Source organism: Nycticebus coucang, chromosome 9 (genome assembly GCF_027406575.1).
Source record: "Nycticebus coucang isolate mNycCou1 chromosome 9, mNycCou1.pri, whole genome shotgun sequence".
In the NCBI taxonomy this organism is placed as follows: Eukaryota; Metazoa; Chordata; class Mammalia; order Primates; family Lorisidae; genus Nycticebus; species Nycticebus coucang.
This window is the reverse complement of record NC_069788.1, coordinates 113,451,709-113,466,320: the sequence shown is the minus strand read 5'-3', so window position 1 is coordinate 113,466,320 and position 14,612 is coordinate 113,451,709. Positions and strand designations below refer to the sequence as shown.

The following is a 14,612-nucleotide window of genomic DNA, read 5'->3' as shown; positions in this document are numbered from 1 at the left end:
GTGGTATATGTATACCATGGAATACTATGCAGCCTTAAAGAAAGATGGAGACTTTACCTCTTTCATGTTTACATGGATGGAGCTGGAACATATTCTTCTTAGTAAAGTATCCCAAGAATGGAAGAAAAAATATCCAATGTACACAGCCCTACTATGAAACTAATTTGGGACTCTCACATGAAAGCTATAACCCAACTACAACTTAACAATAGGGGGAAGTGGGAAAGGGGGGGGTGGGTAGAGGGAGGGGAATCGGTGGGATCACATCTGTGGTGCATATTACAGGGGTATTTGCGAAACTTGGTAAATGTAGAATATAAATGTTTTGGCACAGTAACTGAGATAACGCCGGAAAGGCTATGTTAACCACTGGGATAAAAATGTGTCAAATGATTTATGAAGTGAGTGTATGATGCCCCATAATCATATCATTGTATACACTTATGATTTAATAAAAAAATTAAAAAAAAAATATTCATTAATGATATTGGTCTATAGTTTTCTTTTCTTGTTGGGTCTTTCCCTGGTTTGGGGATCAAGGTGATGTTTGCTTCATAGAATGTGCTGGGTAATATTCCTTCTTTTTGTATATTTTGGAAGAGGTTTAGTAGTATAGGTACTAGTTCTTCTTTAAATGTTTGGTAGAATTCTGACGTAAAGCCATCTGGTCGTGGGCTTTTCTTTTTAGGGAGATTTTGTATAGTTGATGCTATTTCAGAACTTGATATAGACCTGTTCAACATTTCCACTTTGTTCTAGCTAAGTCTTGGTAGGTGGTGTACTTTCAAGTATTGGTTGATTTCTTTCAGATTTTCATATTTCTGAGAGTGGAGTTTCTTGTAGTATTTGTTAAGGATTTTTTGAATTTCTGAGGAGTCTGTTGTTATTTCATCATTACCATTTCTGATTGATGAAATTAGAGATTTTACTCTTTTTTTCCTGTTTAGGTTGGCCAAAGGTTTATCTATTTTATTGACCTTTTCAAAAAACCAACTTTTGGATTTATTGATCTGTTGTATAATTCTTTTGTTTTCAATTTCCTTTAATTCTGCTCTGATTTTGGTTATTTCTTTTCTTCTTCTGGGTTTGGGGTTGGAATGTTCTTCCTTCTCCAGTTGCTTGAGATGTCCCATTAAGTTATTAACTTCCTCTCTTTCCGTTTTCTTGAGTAAGGCTTGCAGTGCTATAAATTTCCCTCTTAGGACCGCCTTTGCACTATGACAGAATTTCTGATAATTCGTGTCTTCATTGTTGTTTTGTTCTAAAAATTTCATGATTTCCTTCTTATTCTCATCTATAACCCATCTATTCTTCAGCAAAAGGTTATTTAGCTTCCATGTTTTTGTATGGGTATGCAGATTCCTGTTGTTATTGAGTTCAACTTTTATTCCATGATGGTCTGAGAAGATGCAAGGAATAATTTTTATTTTTTTTTTAATTTTCTGAGGTTAGATTTGTAGCCTAGGATGTGGTCAATTTTGGATTATGTTCTGTGGGCCAATGAGAAGAATGTGTATTCAGTTTTTTGGGAATGAAATGTTCTGTAGATGTCTGTTAAGTCCAGATGTTGAATAGTTAAGTTTAAATCTAAGATTTCTTTGCTTAGCTTCTTTTTGGAGGATCTATCCAGCACTGCTAAAGGGGTGTTAAAATCTCCAACTACTATGGAACTGGAAGAAATCAAGTAGCTCATGTCTGTTAGAGTTTCTCTTATAAATTGAGGTGCATTCTGGTTAGGTGCATAAATATTAATAATTGAAATCTCATCGTATCGAGTATTACCTTTAGCAAATATGAAGTGTCCATCCTTATCCTTCCTTATTTTGGTTGGTTTATCCTTCCTTCCTTCCTTCTTGGGTCTGTGAATGGGATTGCTACACCTGCTTTTTTCTGCTTTCCATTTGGCCTGGAGTATAGATGACCATCCCTTCACCTTGAGTGTATATTTGTCTTTTAATGTAAGATGCGATTCTTGTATGCAGCAGATATCTGGCTTGAGTTTTTGTATCCAGTCAGCCAACCTGTGCCTCTTTAGAGGACAATTTAAACCATTCACATTAATTGAGAATATTGATAAGCCTTTTGAGAGTCCGGTGGACATTTTTAATCCTTTTGCGACTGTGGAAGTTGAAATTCGAACAAAATTTTCTGGGTGGGTTTACTTTTGTGGTGGAGGATTATGCTGGTCTTTATGGAGGATAGGTCTAAGAATATCCTGGAGAGCTGGTTTAGTTGTGGCAAATTTCTTCAACATGTGAATGTCATTAAAGTATTTAATTTCTCCATCATAAACGAAACTCAGTTTAGCTGCGTACAGGATCCTGGGTTGAAAGTTATTTTGTTTTAGGAGATTAAAAGTCGATGACCATCCTCTTCTAGCTTGAAAGGTTTCAGCAGAGAGATCTGCAGTTATTCTAATATTCTTCCCCTTGTAGGTAATGGTTTTCTTTCTTCTGGCTGCTTTCAGAATGTTCTCCTTCATATTAACTTTAGTGAAATTGATTATGATGTGTCTGGGGGATGTCTTATTCGGGTTGAGTCGTGCTGGAGTTCTGAAACTGTCTGCTATCTGAATTTTGGAATCTCTTGGCATGTCTGGAAAGTTCTCCTTCATAATCTCATGGAGAAGAGACTCTGTGCCTTGTGAAGCCACTTCATTGCTTTTGGGGATCCCTAGAAGACAAATAATGGTTTTCTTCAAATTATCCCAGAGCTCTCTGAGAGAGTGATCTGTTTTTGCCCTCCATTTCTCCTCCTCTTTGAGAGTTTGGGAGCATTTAAAAGCTTTGTCTTTGCTGTCAGAAATCCTTTCTTCTGCTTGCTCCATTCTGTTACTGAGGGATTCCTCTGTGTTTCTCAGATCTTTGAGGGCTGCAACTTCTTGTCTCAATGTGTCAAAATCTTTGGTCATTTGGTCTTTGAATTTGTTGAATTCTTGAGACATCTTTTGGGTTACTGCTTAGAATTCTAATTCGATCTTATTTGCTATCCAGATTCTGAATTCGATTTCTGACATCTCAGCTATTTGTTTGTGCATGGGATCTTGTGCTGCATCTGCCCCATTGTTCCTTGGGGGAGCTAATCTCCTCTGATTATTCATATTGCCAGTTTTTCCTTTGATTTCATCTCATGATTGTTTTCCTCCATTACCTCTGGCCGTCCTCATAGTTGGGGCGTCTTTCCGAGATTAGACCCCAGAGGGATCACTCTATTGTTGCTGGATCTTTGTAGGGAGTGACCCTGTGTAGCTTCTCTGGGGCTGCCCCAGCCAGGGAGTTCTGGTTGTGGGAGCAGCTCTGAAGTGTGATACCCCCAGTTCCAGCAACAGGGCGGGGGGTGGTGCACATTTTTCTGGGAGTGCCTGGTGCCCAGTGACTTTGGCACAGAGGGCCCAAGGCTCTAGCAGCCTCTGGTCAGGAGAATGTCTCCGCGCAGAGGCAGGGAGGGCTCTGGAGGGCACACGGCTACCAGAGTCCCTGGCTAGACGAGCAGGCCGGTATGGAGGCAGGGAGGGTACAGGAGGGAGAACGTGGGGTTGCCCAGCTCCCGGAGTTCCTGGTCAGCGTGTGGGGAGGCCCAGCGGGCGGGGTGCAGCTCTTACTGTGGTCTGGGAGGGTGCCGATTGCGGTCCCAGCGCAGCTCTTACAGAGGTCCAGGAGGGAGCCGATTGCAGGTCCTGGTGCAGCTCTTCCGTATACAAGAAGAATTCTAAGCATCACAGCAGGCTATGAAAGAATCTATGTGAATCTCCATCTTATCTGTTGTGGTACTGGTTCATGATTCCTCAATTCTGAGCCCCAGCCAGTCTTGTATAAAGTAGAGTGAAATATTTCACACAGGCACCATGAACTAATGGACTTAAAACAGGCACTCAGGTGAAGTCAATATTGAAATAAAAAGCTTCTGCACAGCAAAGGAAATAATCAACTGAGTTGATCGACAACCTACAAAATGGTAAAAAACAATTTGTAAACTATGTATCTGATAAAAGTTTAATATCCAGAATCTAAGAAGAACTCAAGTCAGCAAGAAAAAAATGAACAACACCAACAATCCTATTAAAAAATGGGCAAAAGACATGAACAGCAGTTTTTCAAAAGAAGATAGACAAATGGCTAACATATGGAAAAATACTCAATATCATTAACCATCAGAGAAATGCAAATCGAAACCACAATAAGATACCCTCATGGCCCTGTCAGAATGGCCATTATTAAAAAGTCAAAAACCAGTATGTGCTGGCATTGATGCAGAGAGAAAGGAAAGCTTGTTTATACACTGTTGGTAAGACTGCAAATTAGTCTAACCTCTATGGAAAACACTGTGGAGATTGTTCAGAGAAATATAGATTTATTATTCAATCCAACAATTCCACTACTGGGTATTTACCCAAAGGAAATTAAGTCATTTTATCAAAAAACCACCTGAACTTGAATGTTTATCACAGCATAGTTCACAATTGCAAGAATGTGGAATCAACCTGAATGCCCATCAATTTATGAGTGATTAAAGAGAAAGTGGCATATGTATACCATGGAGTACTACTCAGCCATAAAAAGCAATGAAATAATCACTTTTGCAGCAACTTGGATGCAACTGGAGATCTAAGTATCTTAGAAGTAAAAAAAAAAAAAAACACCACATGTACTCTCTAATACCTGGAAGCTAATTGATGAGCACACGTGGGCACCAAGAGATGTAAAGGTCATTGGAATCCAAGAAGGGGGGAGGGTGGAAAGGAGTTAGGGGTAAAAACTTACCTATCGAGTACAATGAACACTATTCTGGTGACTTAAGCATATAGAAGATATCTATGTAACAAAACATTTGTGCCCCCCTTAATGTTTTGAAATAAATAGGTAAAGTAAAATAAAAGAAATATTCTGTTTCCATGAAGCTTCTACATGTCACTGTAGGCTCTTTTCCTGTAACCTTAGCAATTTGCCAGTGTATATAAGTGCTGAGTAACAATGCCTTTTGCATAGAATTTTGTTTATGGCTAACCTTGCTTGAATTAAACCATTTGACCCTATCTACCAACTACAGTGCTGGATAATGGATGAGAAAAATGAAATTTGAGTTCTTTTTAAATAACGTGTAATGGTGCTTCTGTTTTCTTTGTTTTCCTCTCGTTCTTAAGTTCTGTAGGAAACCCATGGGATGCAAGGGAGTCTATCCAGGGTATTTGACTTCAAATCATTTCATTTCTTCTGTTCTTCTCATCTACTCCTCTGTGTTTTTGTAATATACTCAAGAGCAAGATTAATAAGAGAGCAGAATTTTGCTCTGAAACTTGAATGATGTGAATGTCCAAATTTCAAGAATTAAAACTGACTATGGTGTAGCCCAATATATGCATTTGACATTGTTAATTTTCATCACTAGCATACAATGCCTAATTAGTGCAACAGAAAAAACCTGCTACATGGGAAAAAATAAATAATTGCTCCTTTTTTTCCCCCTGTCGTTCAAGGGCAGGGTTGGATTTGTTTTAACTCTTTAGTTAGGAAAATATCTTTGCTGGGCTTTTTGGGAGTGTGGACCCTGGCCCGCCTCTGTTCCCTGCTGCGTTGTCTGGCAGGAGGATTTCAGAACAGAGATAACACTGAGCTACTCTACAAAATGAAGTCAGCGGAATTTTGTGAGTTTTGGGAAACAGAGAGGAGAGGGGTGAGATAGGAGGAGAATGCCAGGCTTGGGTGACATGATATGTGGAGTGGAGGACTGAGGCCAACCAGGGAGATGGTCCCAGAGGTGGAACCGAGTGGCAAGCAAGACAGTGATGCCAGATGTTACTAGGCTTTGCTATTATTGGTAACCTCTGTCTGCCTAAAACCTTCATGAAAGATTGCTGCGCACATGGAAGCAGTCTCTCTGGGAAATTGCAACTCTAATACCTTCCACGTTAGAGTTAATATGAAGTGATAAAAGAGAATTACTACAGGGTATGAAACACAAGTGAGGTTGAGAGTTCAGTGGGACCAACAAGCAAAGTCCACAATGACAGAGAATGTCAGCTTACTAGGAATCTATAGAAATGTGGGGGCAGGTGCTTGGCTCCCAAGAGTATATGAGATTGATTGGTGAGCACTGTTTTGAGCCACTGAACATAAATGCATTAAAGTAACACCTAGCACTCTGGGAAACTTGCACGGGGAAACCCAAATCAGAGATACTTGGGTTTTAGCCAAAATGCAGTTGTAGAAGCCTTGAAATCGCTACTGTGAGAATGGGGAGAGAGAATGTTTTTGGACACTTGACCTATGAATCTTTGTTGGGGAATGGCAGGAGGAATGTATGCAAAATAAATGAAACCATTCTGGTTCTGGTGTGTAGTCACTCAAGGAGATTTTAGGAGGAAAATCGAGCTGTTCTGGCCAGCATGTGGCTTGTTTCAATGTGCCCTCTACCAGAGTCCGCAGCACCCCACCCCCTCATCTACAGCTTTCTTTTTGATCTGTAGCATTTTGTTTTCTTTCATGCGAAGAGATTTTCTTATGAGAATAAAGGAGGGCCCAGGGGAGGGAAGGCATTTTTCTGTCTTCCAGGCACTGTGTTTCAGATACATACCACTCTGCAGTAAAAAGACAACCATGTCTTTGATTTGGAGGTTGTTTATTCTGCTCACCCTGTCGAGTATAACTGAGATGGAATATTCCATCCTGCTGTTCTCCGGAGGTTCACTGCAGCCCTGCTTGACCAGCTGTGGGGCAGGACAGAGGAAGGCAGCGGGACAGGTGAGGAGGGAGAAAGAGGGACCTGGAATTTGCCCTTGGAGGTCTTCTGTGTCCCTCATCTTCATGGAATCTTCAGCATGACCCTTTGATATAGGGATTATTTCTATTTTATAATGAGGAAACCAAACCTCAGGAAGACTAAGCAAGAGCCTCACAGTTAGACAGCTGTGAAGTGGTAGGGTGCAGTTATGTGGCTCAAAACCAGTGTTCTTTTGTCAGAAGTAGGAAATTTCATGACTTAACTCTCCTTCCTTCTTCCCTCTTCTCTATTCTCCTTTTCCTTTCCTCATTCCCTCATTCCCTCTTACCCTCCCTCTCCCTCCCTCCCTTCCACCCTTTTTTATGAGACTCCTTCTGTCTGGCAGGCTAGTGCCTTGGCATTATCATAGCTCACACCAACCTCAAACTCCTGGTCTCAAACAATCCTACTGCCTCCCCTGCGTAGCTGGGACTACAGGTGCCCGCCACAATGCCTGGACATGTTTTCTGTTTTTAGTGGAGACAGGGTCTGGCTCTTGCTCAGGCTGGTCTCAAACTCCTGAGCTCAGGCAGTCCTCCTGCCTTGGCCTCCCAGAGTGCTGGGATTACAGGTGTGAGCCACCATGCTGGGCCCTTCCTTCCTTCCCGTTGCCTATCCTGAGACGAATAGTGATACCTTTTAACTACTACATTTTGAATAAATAGTGATGACCTAAATGTACGTATGCAATATTATCCTGGAATTTTATTTAAAGTAACATACTAGAGTTATGTTTCTATAGGCTTGCCAAGGAGATGTACGACTGTGCCTGTTTTCATTTATTTTCTATTTGTAAATTCAGGGTAAAGTTGCAAACCTTTGAAGCAGACACAGCATCAGCAACCAATCAGGGTCAAGGTGAGACCAGCAGGAATGTGGGAGCTCATTACAGGTCCCCCTGTTCTGTCTAAGGGGCACTTCAGCGGGAGCTCGGCTCATACTTATTGGTTGCAACAAGGAGCTGGGGACTCTGCTAGGGATAGAAAAGCAAAGAATCCAGGGCTCTGGGCTTGAATGGTTCACCACATCCAGAACACGAGTCAGACTGAGACACAGAAAAGCCAGCATAGTGTGTGTGTGTGTGTGTGTGTGCGCGCGTGCACGCGCGTGCAGTGTTTAGGGGATGTCCACGCAGCACTTTGCACCTGCTGGAGTTGCAAGGAAAACTGTCCAGAAGACATCTACTCAGCAGGCACATTTGCTCGTGGGAACAGAGTCTGAGAACGAGGACCGAGCAGGGCCCTGGTTGCATGTCACGAGGAGTGATGGTGTGCCGCCTTAGATTCTGTGTGGCCTTGCCCATGATGAGCAGTGTGTCTGACCTCAGCTGCTCATGGTCGTGCTTCACAGACAACATCTTTCTCTTAGCTCAGGATTCAAAAGAGCATTGCTGGGGTTCCATGGGGGCCCTGCTTTTATTTGTTGAGTTCTGGTGGTTTATTCTGGCAAAATATACCACATGGACTTTTACAGCTTGCTTTGTGTTTGGGCATCTTTCCACCCAGCAATGTGCTTACAAATGCCAGCCTGTCGTTCTCTGAAAATACTGCTGAAAAGAGCAAATGCGCTGGGATGTGCCGGGTGCTTGAGGGGAGCGGGCCGCCAAAGCCCAGGATTGCCTCTTCCTGGCAGTGATGTCATTCAGAATCCTTCCTTATTGTGCCTGGTTCTCCAGAACTTTATAATCCAAAATGGACCTGTTCTCTGTGGCCACACAGTTATTTTATGAGTTAAAACCCTTTCAGGCAATTCCTGCTACGTTTAGTGTAACAGTGCACTGATAAAAAATTGTCACACATTATAGGAACTCCTTTTTACAAACTACCAGTATTACTGAGTTCACCAAAACAGCAGAGATGGCATTTTAAGACATCTTAGAGGTAATCTGTAATACCTATTTGAATGTTTAAAAATTGGTCTTTCCTATGCAAATCCCTTCAAACTATCCTTTCTGTCCCCATTTTTAAGAGAGAGAGAGAGACAGACTGACTGACCCCACATAACTTATTGGTTTTTACTGGTGATCAGATATGTCCCTCTTTGCTATTTTCATTAGCTTCTTGCTTTCAAAATCTCCCCTCTGTTGCAGTTTTATTTCTTTTGCTATATTTCAAAGTAAGGGGTTTCCAGGATTTTGTTATATTTGTGAGCTCCTGTATGTATTTACTTTTCCAAAGTTAATCCTGAACACAGGTTAGTAAATGTATAGGACAGAGAAAAGAGGGAATCCTGTTGTTTTCCACTCTCAGGATCTTCTGAATTCAGGAGTTTTCAGAAGGGGGAAGGTCTTGTTACAGGGTGGCGCTAGCTAGCCAAGTGCATTGCCAAAATCTGGCTGCGTTAGATTTCAGAAACAGACCAAAGAAGGAGGGAAGTCTGAGAAATCTAAGGAAGGAACTAAATACAAAAGGCATTCTTGTTTGAGGCCAAAGAATAATTGGTAGGAATGGTTCCATTTAACAATTTGAAAATGCTAGGAGGAAGAAGACATACTTTCCTATAGACCTCTTAATCCAGCAGACATGACCCAGCTGGTGGAGGGTAATGATCCACCTCCATACTCCCACCACTTTTATTTTCTTCCTTGTCAAATATACAGCACTATTGCAAATGTTTCCTCTACCTAATTTTTCATAAGAATTTTTGAGTCCTGGTGGCTGAAATAATTTAACTCTCATCCATTCTTTTGTTCATCAAAGCATTTTGTGTGTGTATATCCAGCTTCTATTTTTAAATGTCAGGCACTGTTTTAGGTTTGGTAATTTAACCTGTTTTAATCTCTTTCCAGCCTCGTCATATTTTTCAAATAAATAAGTAATTTTTAAATGCCAGCTATTTATTTATTTATTTTTATTAAATCATAACTGTGTACATTAATGTGGTCATGGGGCACCATACACTAGTTTCATAGACCATTTGACACATTCTCATCACACTGGTTAACATAGCCTTCCTGGCATTTTCTTAGTTATTGTGCTAAGACATTTACATTCCACATTTACTAAGTTTCACATATACCCTTGTAAAATGCACCACAGGTGTAATCCCACCAATCACCCTCCCTCTGCCCACCTCCCCGCTCCCTCCCCTCCCTTTCCCCTTTCCCCCTATTCTTAGGTTGTAACTGGGTTATAGCTTTCATGTGAAAGCCATAAATTAGTTTCATAGTAGGGCTGAGTACATTGGATACTTTTTCTTCCATTCTTGAGATACTTTACTAAGAAGACTATGTTCCAGCTCCATCCACGTAAACATGAAAGAGGTAAAGTCTTCATCTTTCTTTAAGGCTGCATAATATTCCATGGTGTACATATACCACAATTTATTAATCCATTTGTGGATCAATGGGCACTTGGGCTTTTTCCATGATTTAGCAATTATGAATTGGGCTGCAATAAACATTCTGGTACAAATATCTTTGTTATGATGTGATTTTTGGTCTTCTGGGTATATGCCTAATAGGGGAATTATAGGATTGAATGGCAGGTCTATTTTTAGATCTCTAAGTGTTCTCCATATATCTTTTCGAAAGGAATGTATTAATTTGCATTCCCACCAGCAGTGTAGAAGTGTTCCCTTTTCTCCACATTCACACCAACATCTCTGGTCTTGGGATTTTGTGATATGGGCTAATCTTACTGGAGTTGGATGATATCTCAAAGTAGTTTTGATTTGCACTTCTCTGATGCTTAAAGATGATGAGCATTTTTTCAGGTGTCTGAAGGCCACGTGCCTGTCTTCTTCAGAGAAATTTATCCTCAGATCCCTTGCCCAGCCTGTGATGGGATTACTTGTTCTTTTTTTGCTTATACATTTGAGTTCTCCGTGGATTCTGGTTATTAAACCTTTCTCGGATACATAACCTGCAAATTACTTCTCCTATTCTGAGGTCTGTCTGCTTGCTTTACTTACTGTGTTCTTGGCTGTGCAGAAGCTTTTTAGTTTGATCAGGTCCCAGTAGTGTATTTCTGAAGCTGCTTCAATTGCCCGGGGTGGTCCTCCTCATAAAATACTCACCCAGACCGATTTCTTCAAGGGTTTTCCCTGCATTCTCTTCTAGTATTTTTATAGTTTCATGTCTTAAGTTTAAATCTTTAATCCAGTGAGAGTCTATCTTAGTTAATGGTGAGAGGTGTGGGTCCAGTTTCAGTCTTCTGCAGGTTGCCAGCCAGTTCACCCAGCACCATTTGTTAAATAGGGAATCTTTTCCCCACTGAATGTTTTTAATTGGCTTGTCAAAGATTAAATAATGGTAAGTAGCTGGATTCATCTCTTGGTTCTCTATTCTGTTCCAGACATCAACTTTTCTGTTTTTGTGCCAGTACCATGCTGTTTTGATCACTATTGATTTGTAGTATAGTCTGAGATCTGGTAGCATGATTCCTCTGGCTTTGTTTTTATTTCTGAGTAATGTCTTGGCTATTTGAGGTTTTTTCTGATTCCATAAAAAACGAAGTATTATTATTATTATTATTATTTTTAGAATATATGTGAACATTTTCCCATGTCTTTTTATTTTTTTTTATTTTTGTGTGGTTTTTATTTGGCCAGGTCTAGGTTTGAACCCGCCACCTCCGGCACATGGGACCGGCACCCTACTCCTTGAGCCACAGGTGCCGCCCGAAGTATTATTTTTTCAAGATCTTTAAAGTATGACAGTGGAGCTTTATTAGGGATTACATTAAAATTATATATTGCTTTGGGTAGTATGGACATTTTAACAATGTTGATTCTTCCCAGCCATGAGCATGGTATCTTTTTCCATTTGTTAACATTTTCAGCTATTTCTTTTCTTAGAGTTTCATAGTTCTCTTTATAGAGATCTTTCATGTTTTTGTTAGATAAACTCCCAAATATTTCATCTTCTTTGGCACTACTGTGAATGGAATAGAGGCCTTAACTGTTTTTTCAACTTGACTATTGTTGGTATATATAAAGGCTACCAATTTATGAATGTTGATTTTGTAACCTGAGATGCTGCTGTATTCCTCAATCACTTCTAAGAGTTTTGTAGTAGAATCCCTAGTGTTTTCCAGATATACAATCATATCATCTGTGAAGAGTGAAAGTTTGATCTTTTCTGACCCTATATGGATACCCTTGATCGCCTTTTCTTCCCTAATTGCGGTGGCTAAAACTTCCATTACAATGTTAAAGAGCAATGGAGACAATGGGCAGCCTTGTCTGGTTCCTGATCTGAGTGGAAATGATTTCGATTTAACTCCATTCAATATGATGTTGGCTGTGGGTTTGCTGTAGATGGCCTCTATTAGTTTGAGAAATGTCCCTTCTATACCAATTTTCTTAAGTGTTCTGATCATGAAGGGATGCTGGATATTATCAAAAGCTTTTTCTGCATCGATAGAGAGAATCATATGGTCTTTGTTTTTTAATTTGTTAATGTGCTGAATTATGCTTATAGATTTACGGATTTTGAACCAGCCTTGAGTCCCTGGGATAAAACCGACTTGGTCATGATGTATAATTTGTTTGATGTGTTGCTGGATTCTGTTTGTTAGGATCTTACTAAATATTTTTTCCATCTATATTCATTAGTGATATTGGTCTATAATTTTCTTTTCTTGTTGGGTCTTTTCCTGGTTTGGGGATCAGGGTGATGTTTGCTTCATAGAACGTGTTAGGTAGTCTTCCTTCTTTTTCTACCTTTTGGAACAGGTTGAGTAATATAGGTACTAATTCCTCTTTAAAGGTTTGGTAGAATTCTGACATGAAACCATCTGGTCCCGGGCTTTTCTTTTTGGGGAGGTTTTGTATGGTTGATGCCATTTCAGAACTTGATATGGGCCTGTTCAACATTTCCACTTGATTCTGGCTAAGTCTTAGAAGGTGACGTGCTTCCAAGCATTGGTCAATTTCCTTCAGATTTTCATATTCTGAGAATAAAGTTTCTTATAGTATTCATTGAGGATTTTTTGAATTTCTGAGGGGTCTGTTGTTATTTCGTCTTTGTCGTTTCTGATTGATGAGAATAGAGATTTTACTCTTTTTTTCCTGATTAGGTTGGCCAATGGTTTATCTATTTTATTGACCTTTTCAAAAAACCAACTTTTTGATTTATTGATCTGTTGTATAATTCTTTTGTTTTCAATTTTGTTTAATTCTGTTCTAATTTGGTTATTTCTTTTCTTCTGCTTGGTTTGGGGTTGGAATGTTCTTCCTTTTCCAGTTGCTTCAGATGTCCCATTAAGTTGTTAACTTCCTCTCTTTCCATTCTCTTGAGGAAGGCCTGCAGTGCTAGAAATTTCTCTCTTAGGACTGCCTTTGCAGTATCCCAGAGGTTCTGATAATTTGTGTCTTCATTGTCATTTTGTTCCATAAATTTGGCAATTTCCTTCTTGATCTCACCTCTGACCCAGCTATCATTCAGCATAAGGTTATTTAAGTTCCATGTTTTTGTATGAGTTTGCATATTCCTGTTGTTACTGAGCTCAACTTTTATTCCATGGTGGTCCAAGAAGATGCAAGGAATAATTTCTATTCCTTTAAATTTACTGAGGTTAGACTTGCGACCTAGGATGTGATCGATTTTGGATTATGTTCTGTGGGCTGATGAGAAGTATGTGTATTCAGTTTTTTGGGGATGAAATGTTCTGAAGATGTCTGCTAAATCCAGATGTTGGATGGTTAAGTTTAAATCTAAGATTTCTTTGCTCAGCTTCTTATTGGAGGATCTATCCAACACTGCCAAAGGAGTGTTGAAATCTCCGACGATTATGGAGCTGGAGGAAATCAAGTTGCTCATGTCTGTTAGAGTTTCTCATATATTGACGTGCATGCTGGTTGGGTGCATAAATATTAATAATTGAAATCTCATCATATTGAGTATTACTCTTAACAAATATGAAGTGACTATCCTTCCTTTTGTTGGTTTGAAGCCTATTGTATCTGCAAATAAAATTGTAACACCTGCTTTTTTCTGATTACCATTTGCCTGAAATATGGATGACCATCCTTTCACCCTGAGTCTGTATTTGTCTTTTAAGTTAAGATGCGATTCTTGTTTGCAGCAAATTGCCAGTTTTTTTTAAGGGAGCATGCTTGTTTCTTTACTGGCCCTAGTGGTCTTAAAGAAAAGACAGCAATGGCCCCAATTACCCTGAGTTCATAGTCCTGTCCTGGACATTCTGCTGTGAGCCAGAAGGAGGGAGATGACAGATGCTGAGTTGATATCCCCTCCTGGTCTAAAACTTGGCTCTGTGGACCCCGAGTTTCTGTTGCCTGCTCTTAAATAGAAGTCTAGAGGTCAAGTGCAGGTTAAAACATCATCCAAAAAAGCAAAAGGTAAACCCCAGCACCTCATTGCTAACTCAGCTGGGCTCCTTTAATAAGGCATGCAGCTATCCCCATTCACCTGGGACCCCACCGGTGACATCAGCAGGGCTAGCCTCTCAGCTAGGGCATCAGAACTAATGGATTCCTGTTTTGCTGGCTTAACAGTCATATCCTTGTTAGAAAGACAAGATTGCAGTTCTAAAGATTAAAATACTTTCTGGGACAGATTATGTTATTTGGGACAAAATGATCTCATATCTATTGTACAATTTAAGCTAGATATTTTTTAATTTATGGAAATAAAACATGAAATGACAGCAAAAGTAAAAAAGTACAAAAGTTCATACAAGCAAAGTGAAATCTTTGTCTTTCCTTCTGACTATGTCTCTTTTGCTCAAGAGTTAGTTGACCTATTAAGAGATTTTTATTTGTCTAAAAATTATCTACTCATATGCGCATTTATATGAGGATATATGTAAATGCATAGATATTTGTACATTTTAAACTAAAATATATTTGCTAGCAGTGTTAGCTAGCTATTGCTGTGCAGCAAATTATCACAA

General features: G+C 39.8%; 1 protein-coding gene across 6 annotated transcripts in view; it reads left to right on the top strand.

Annotated features, from left to right (window-relative positions):
• RGS6 (regulator of G protein signaling 6) overlaps positions 1 to 14,612 on the top strand; it is a 645,323-nt gene that overhangs the window by 231,805 nt on the left and 398,906 nt on the right. The gene's annotated exons all lie outside the window — the stretch shown is intronic.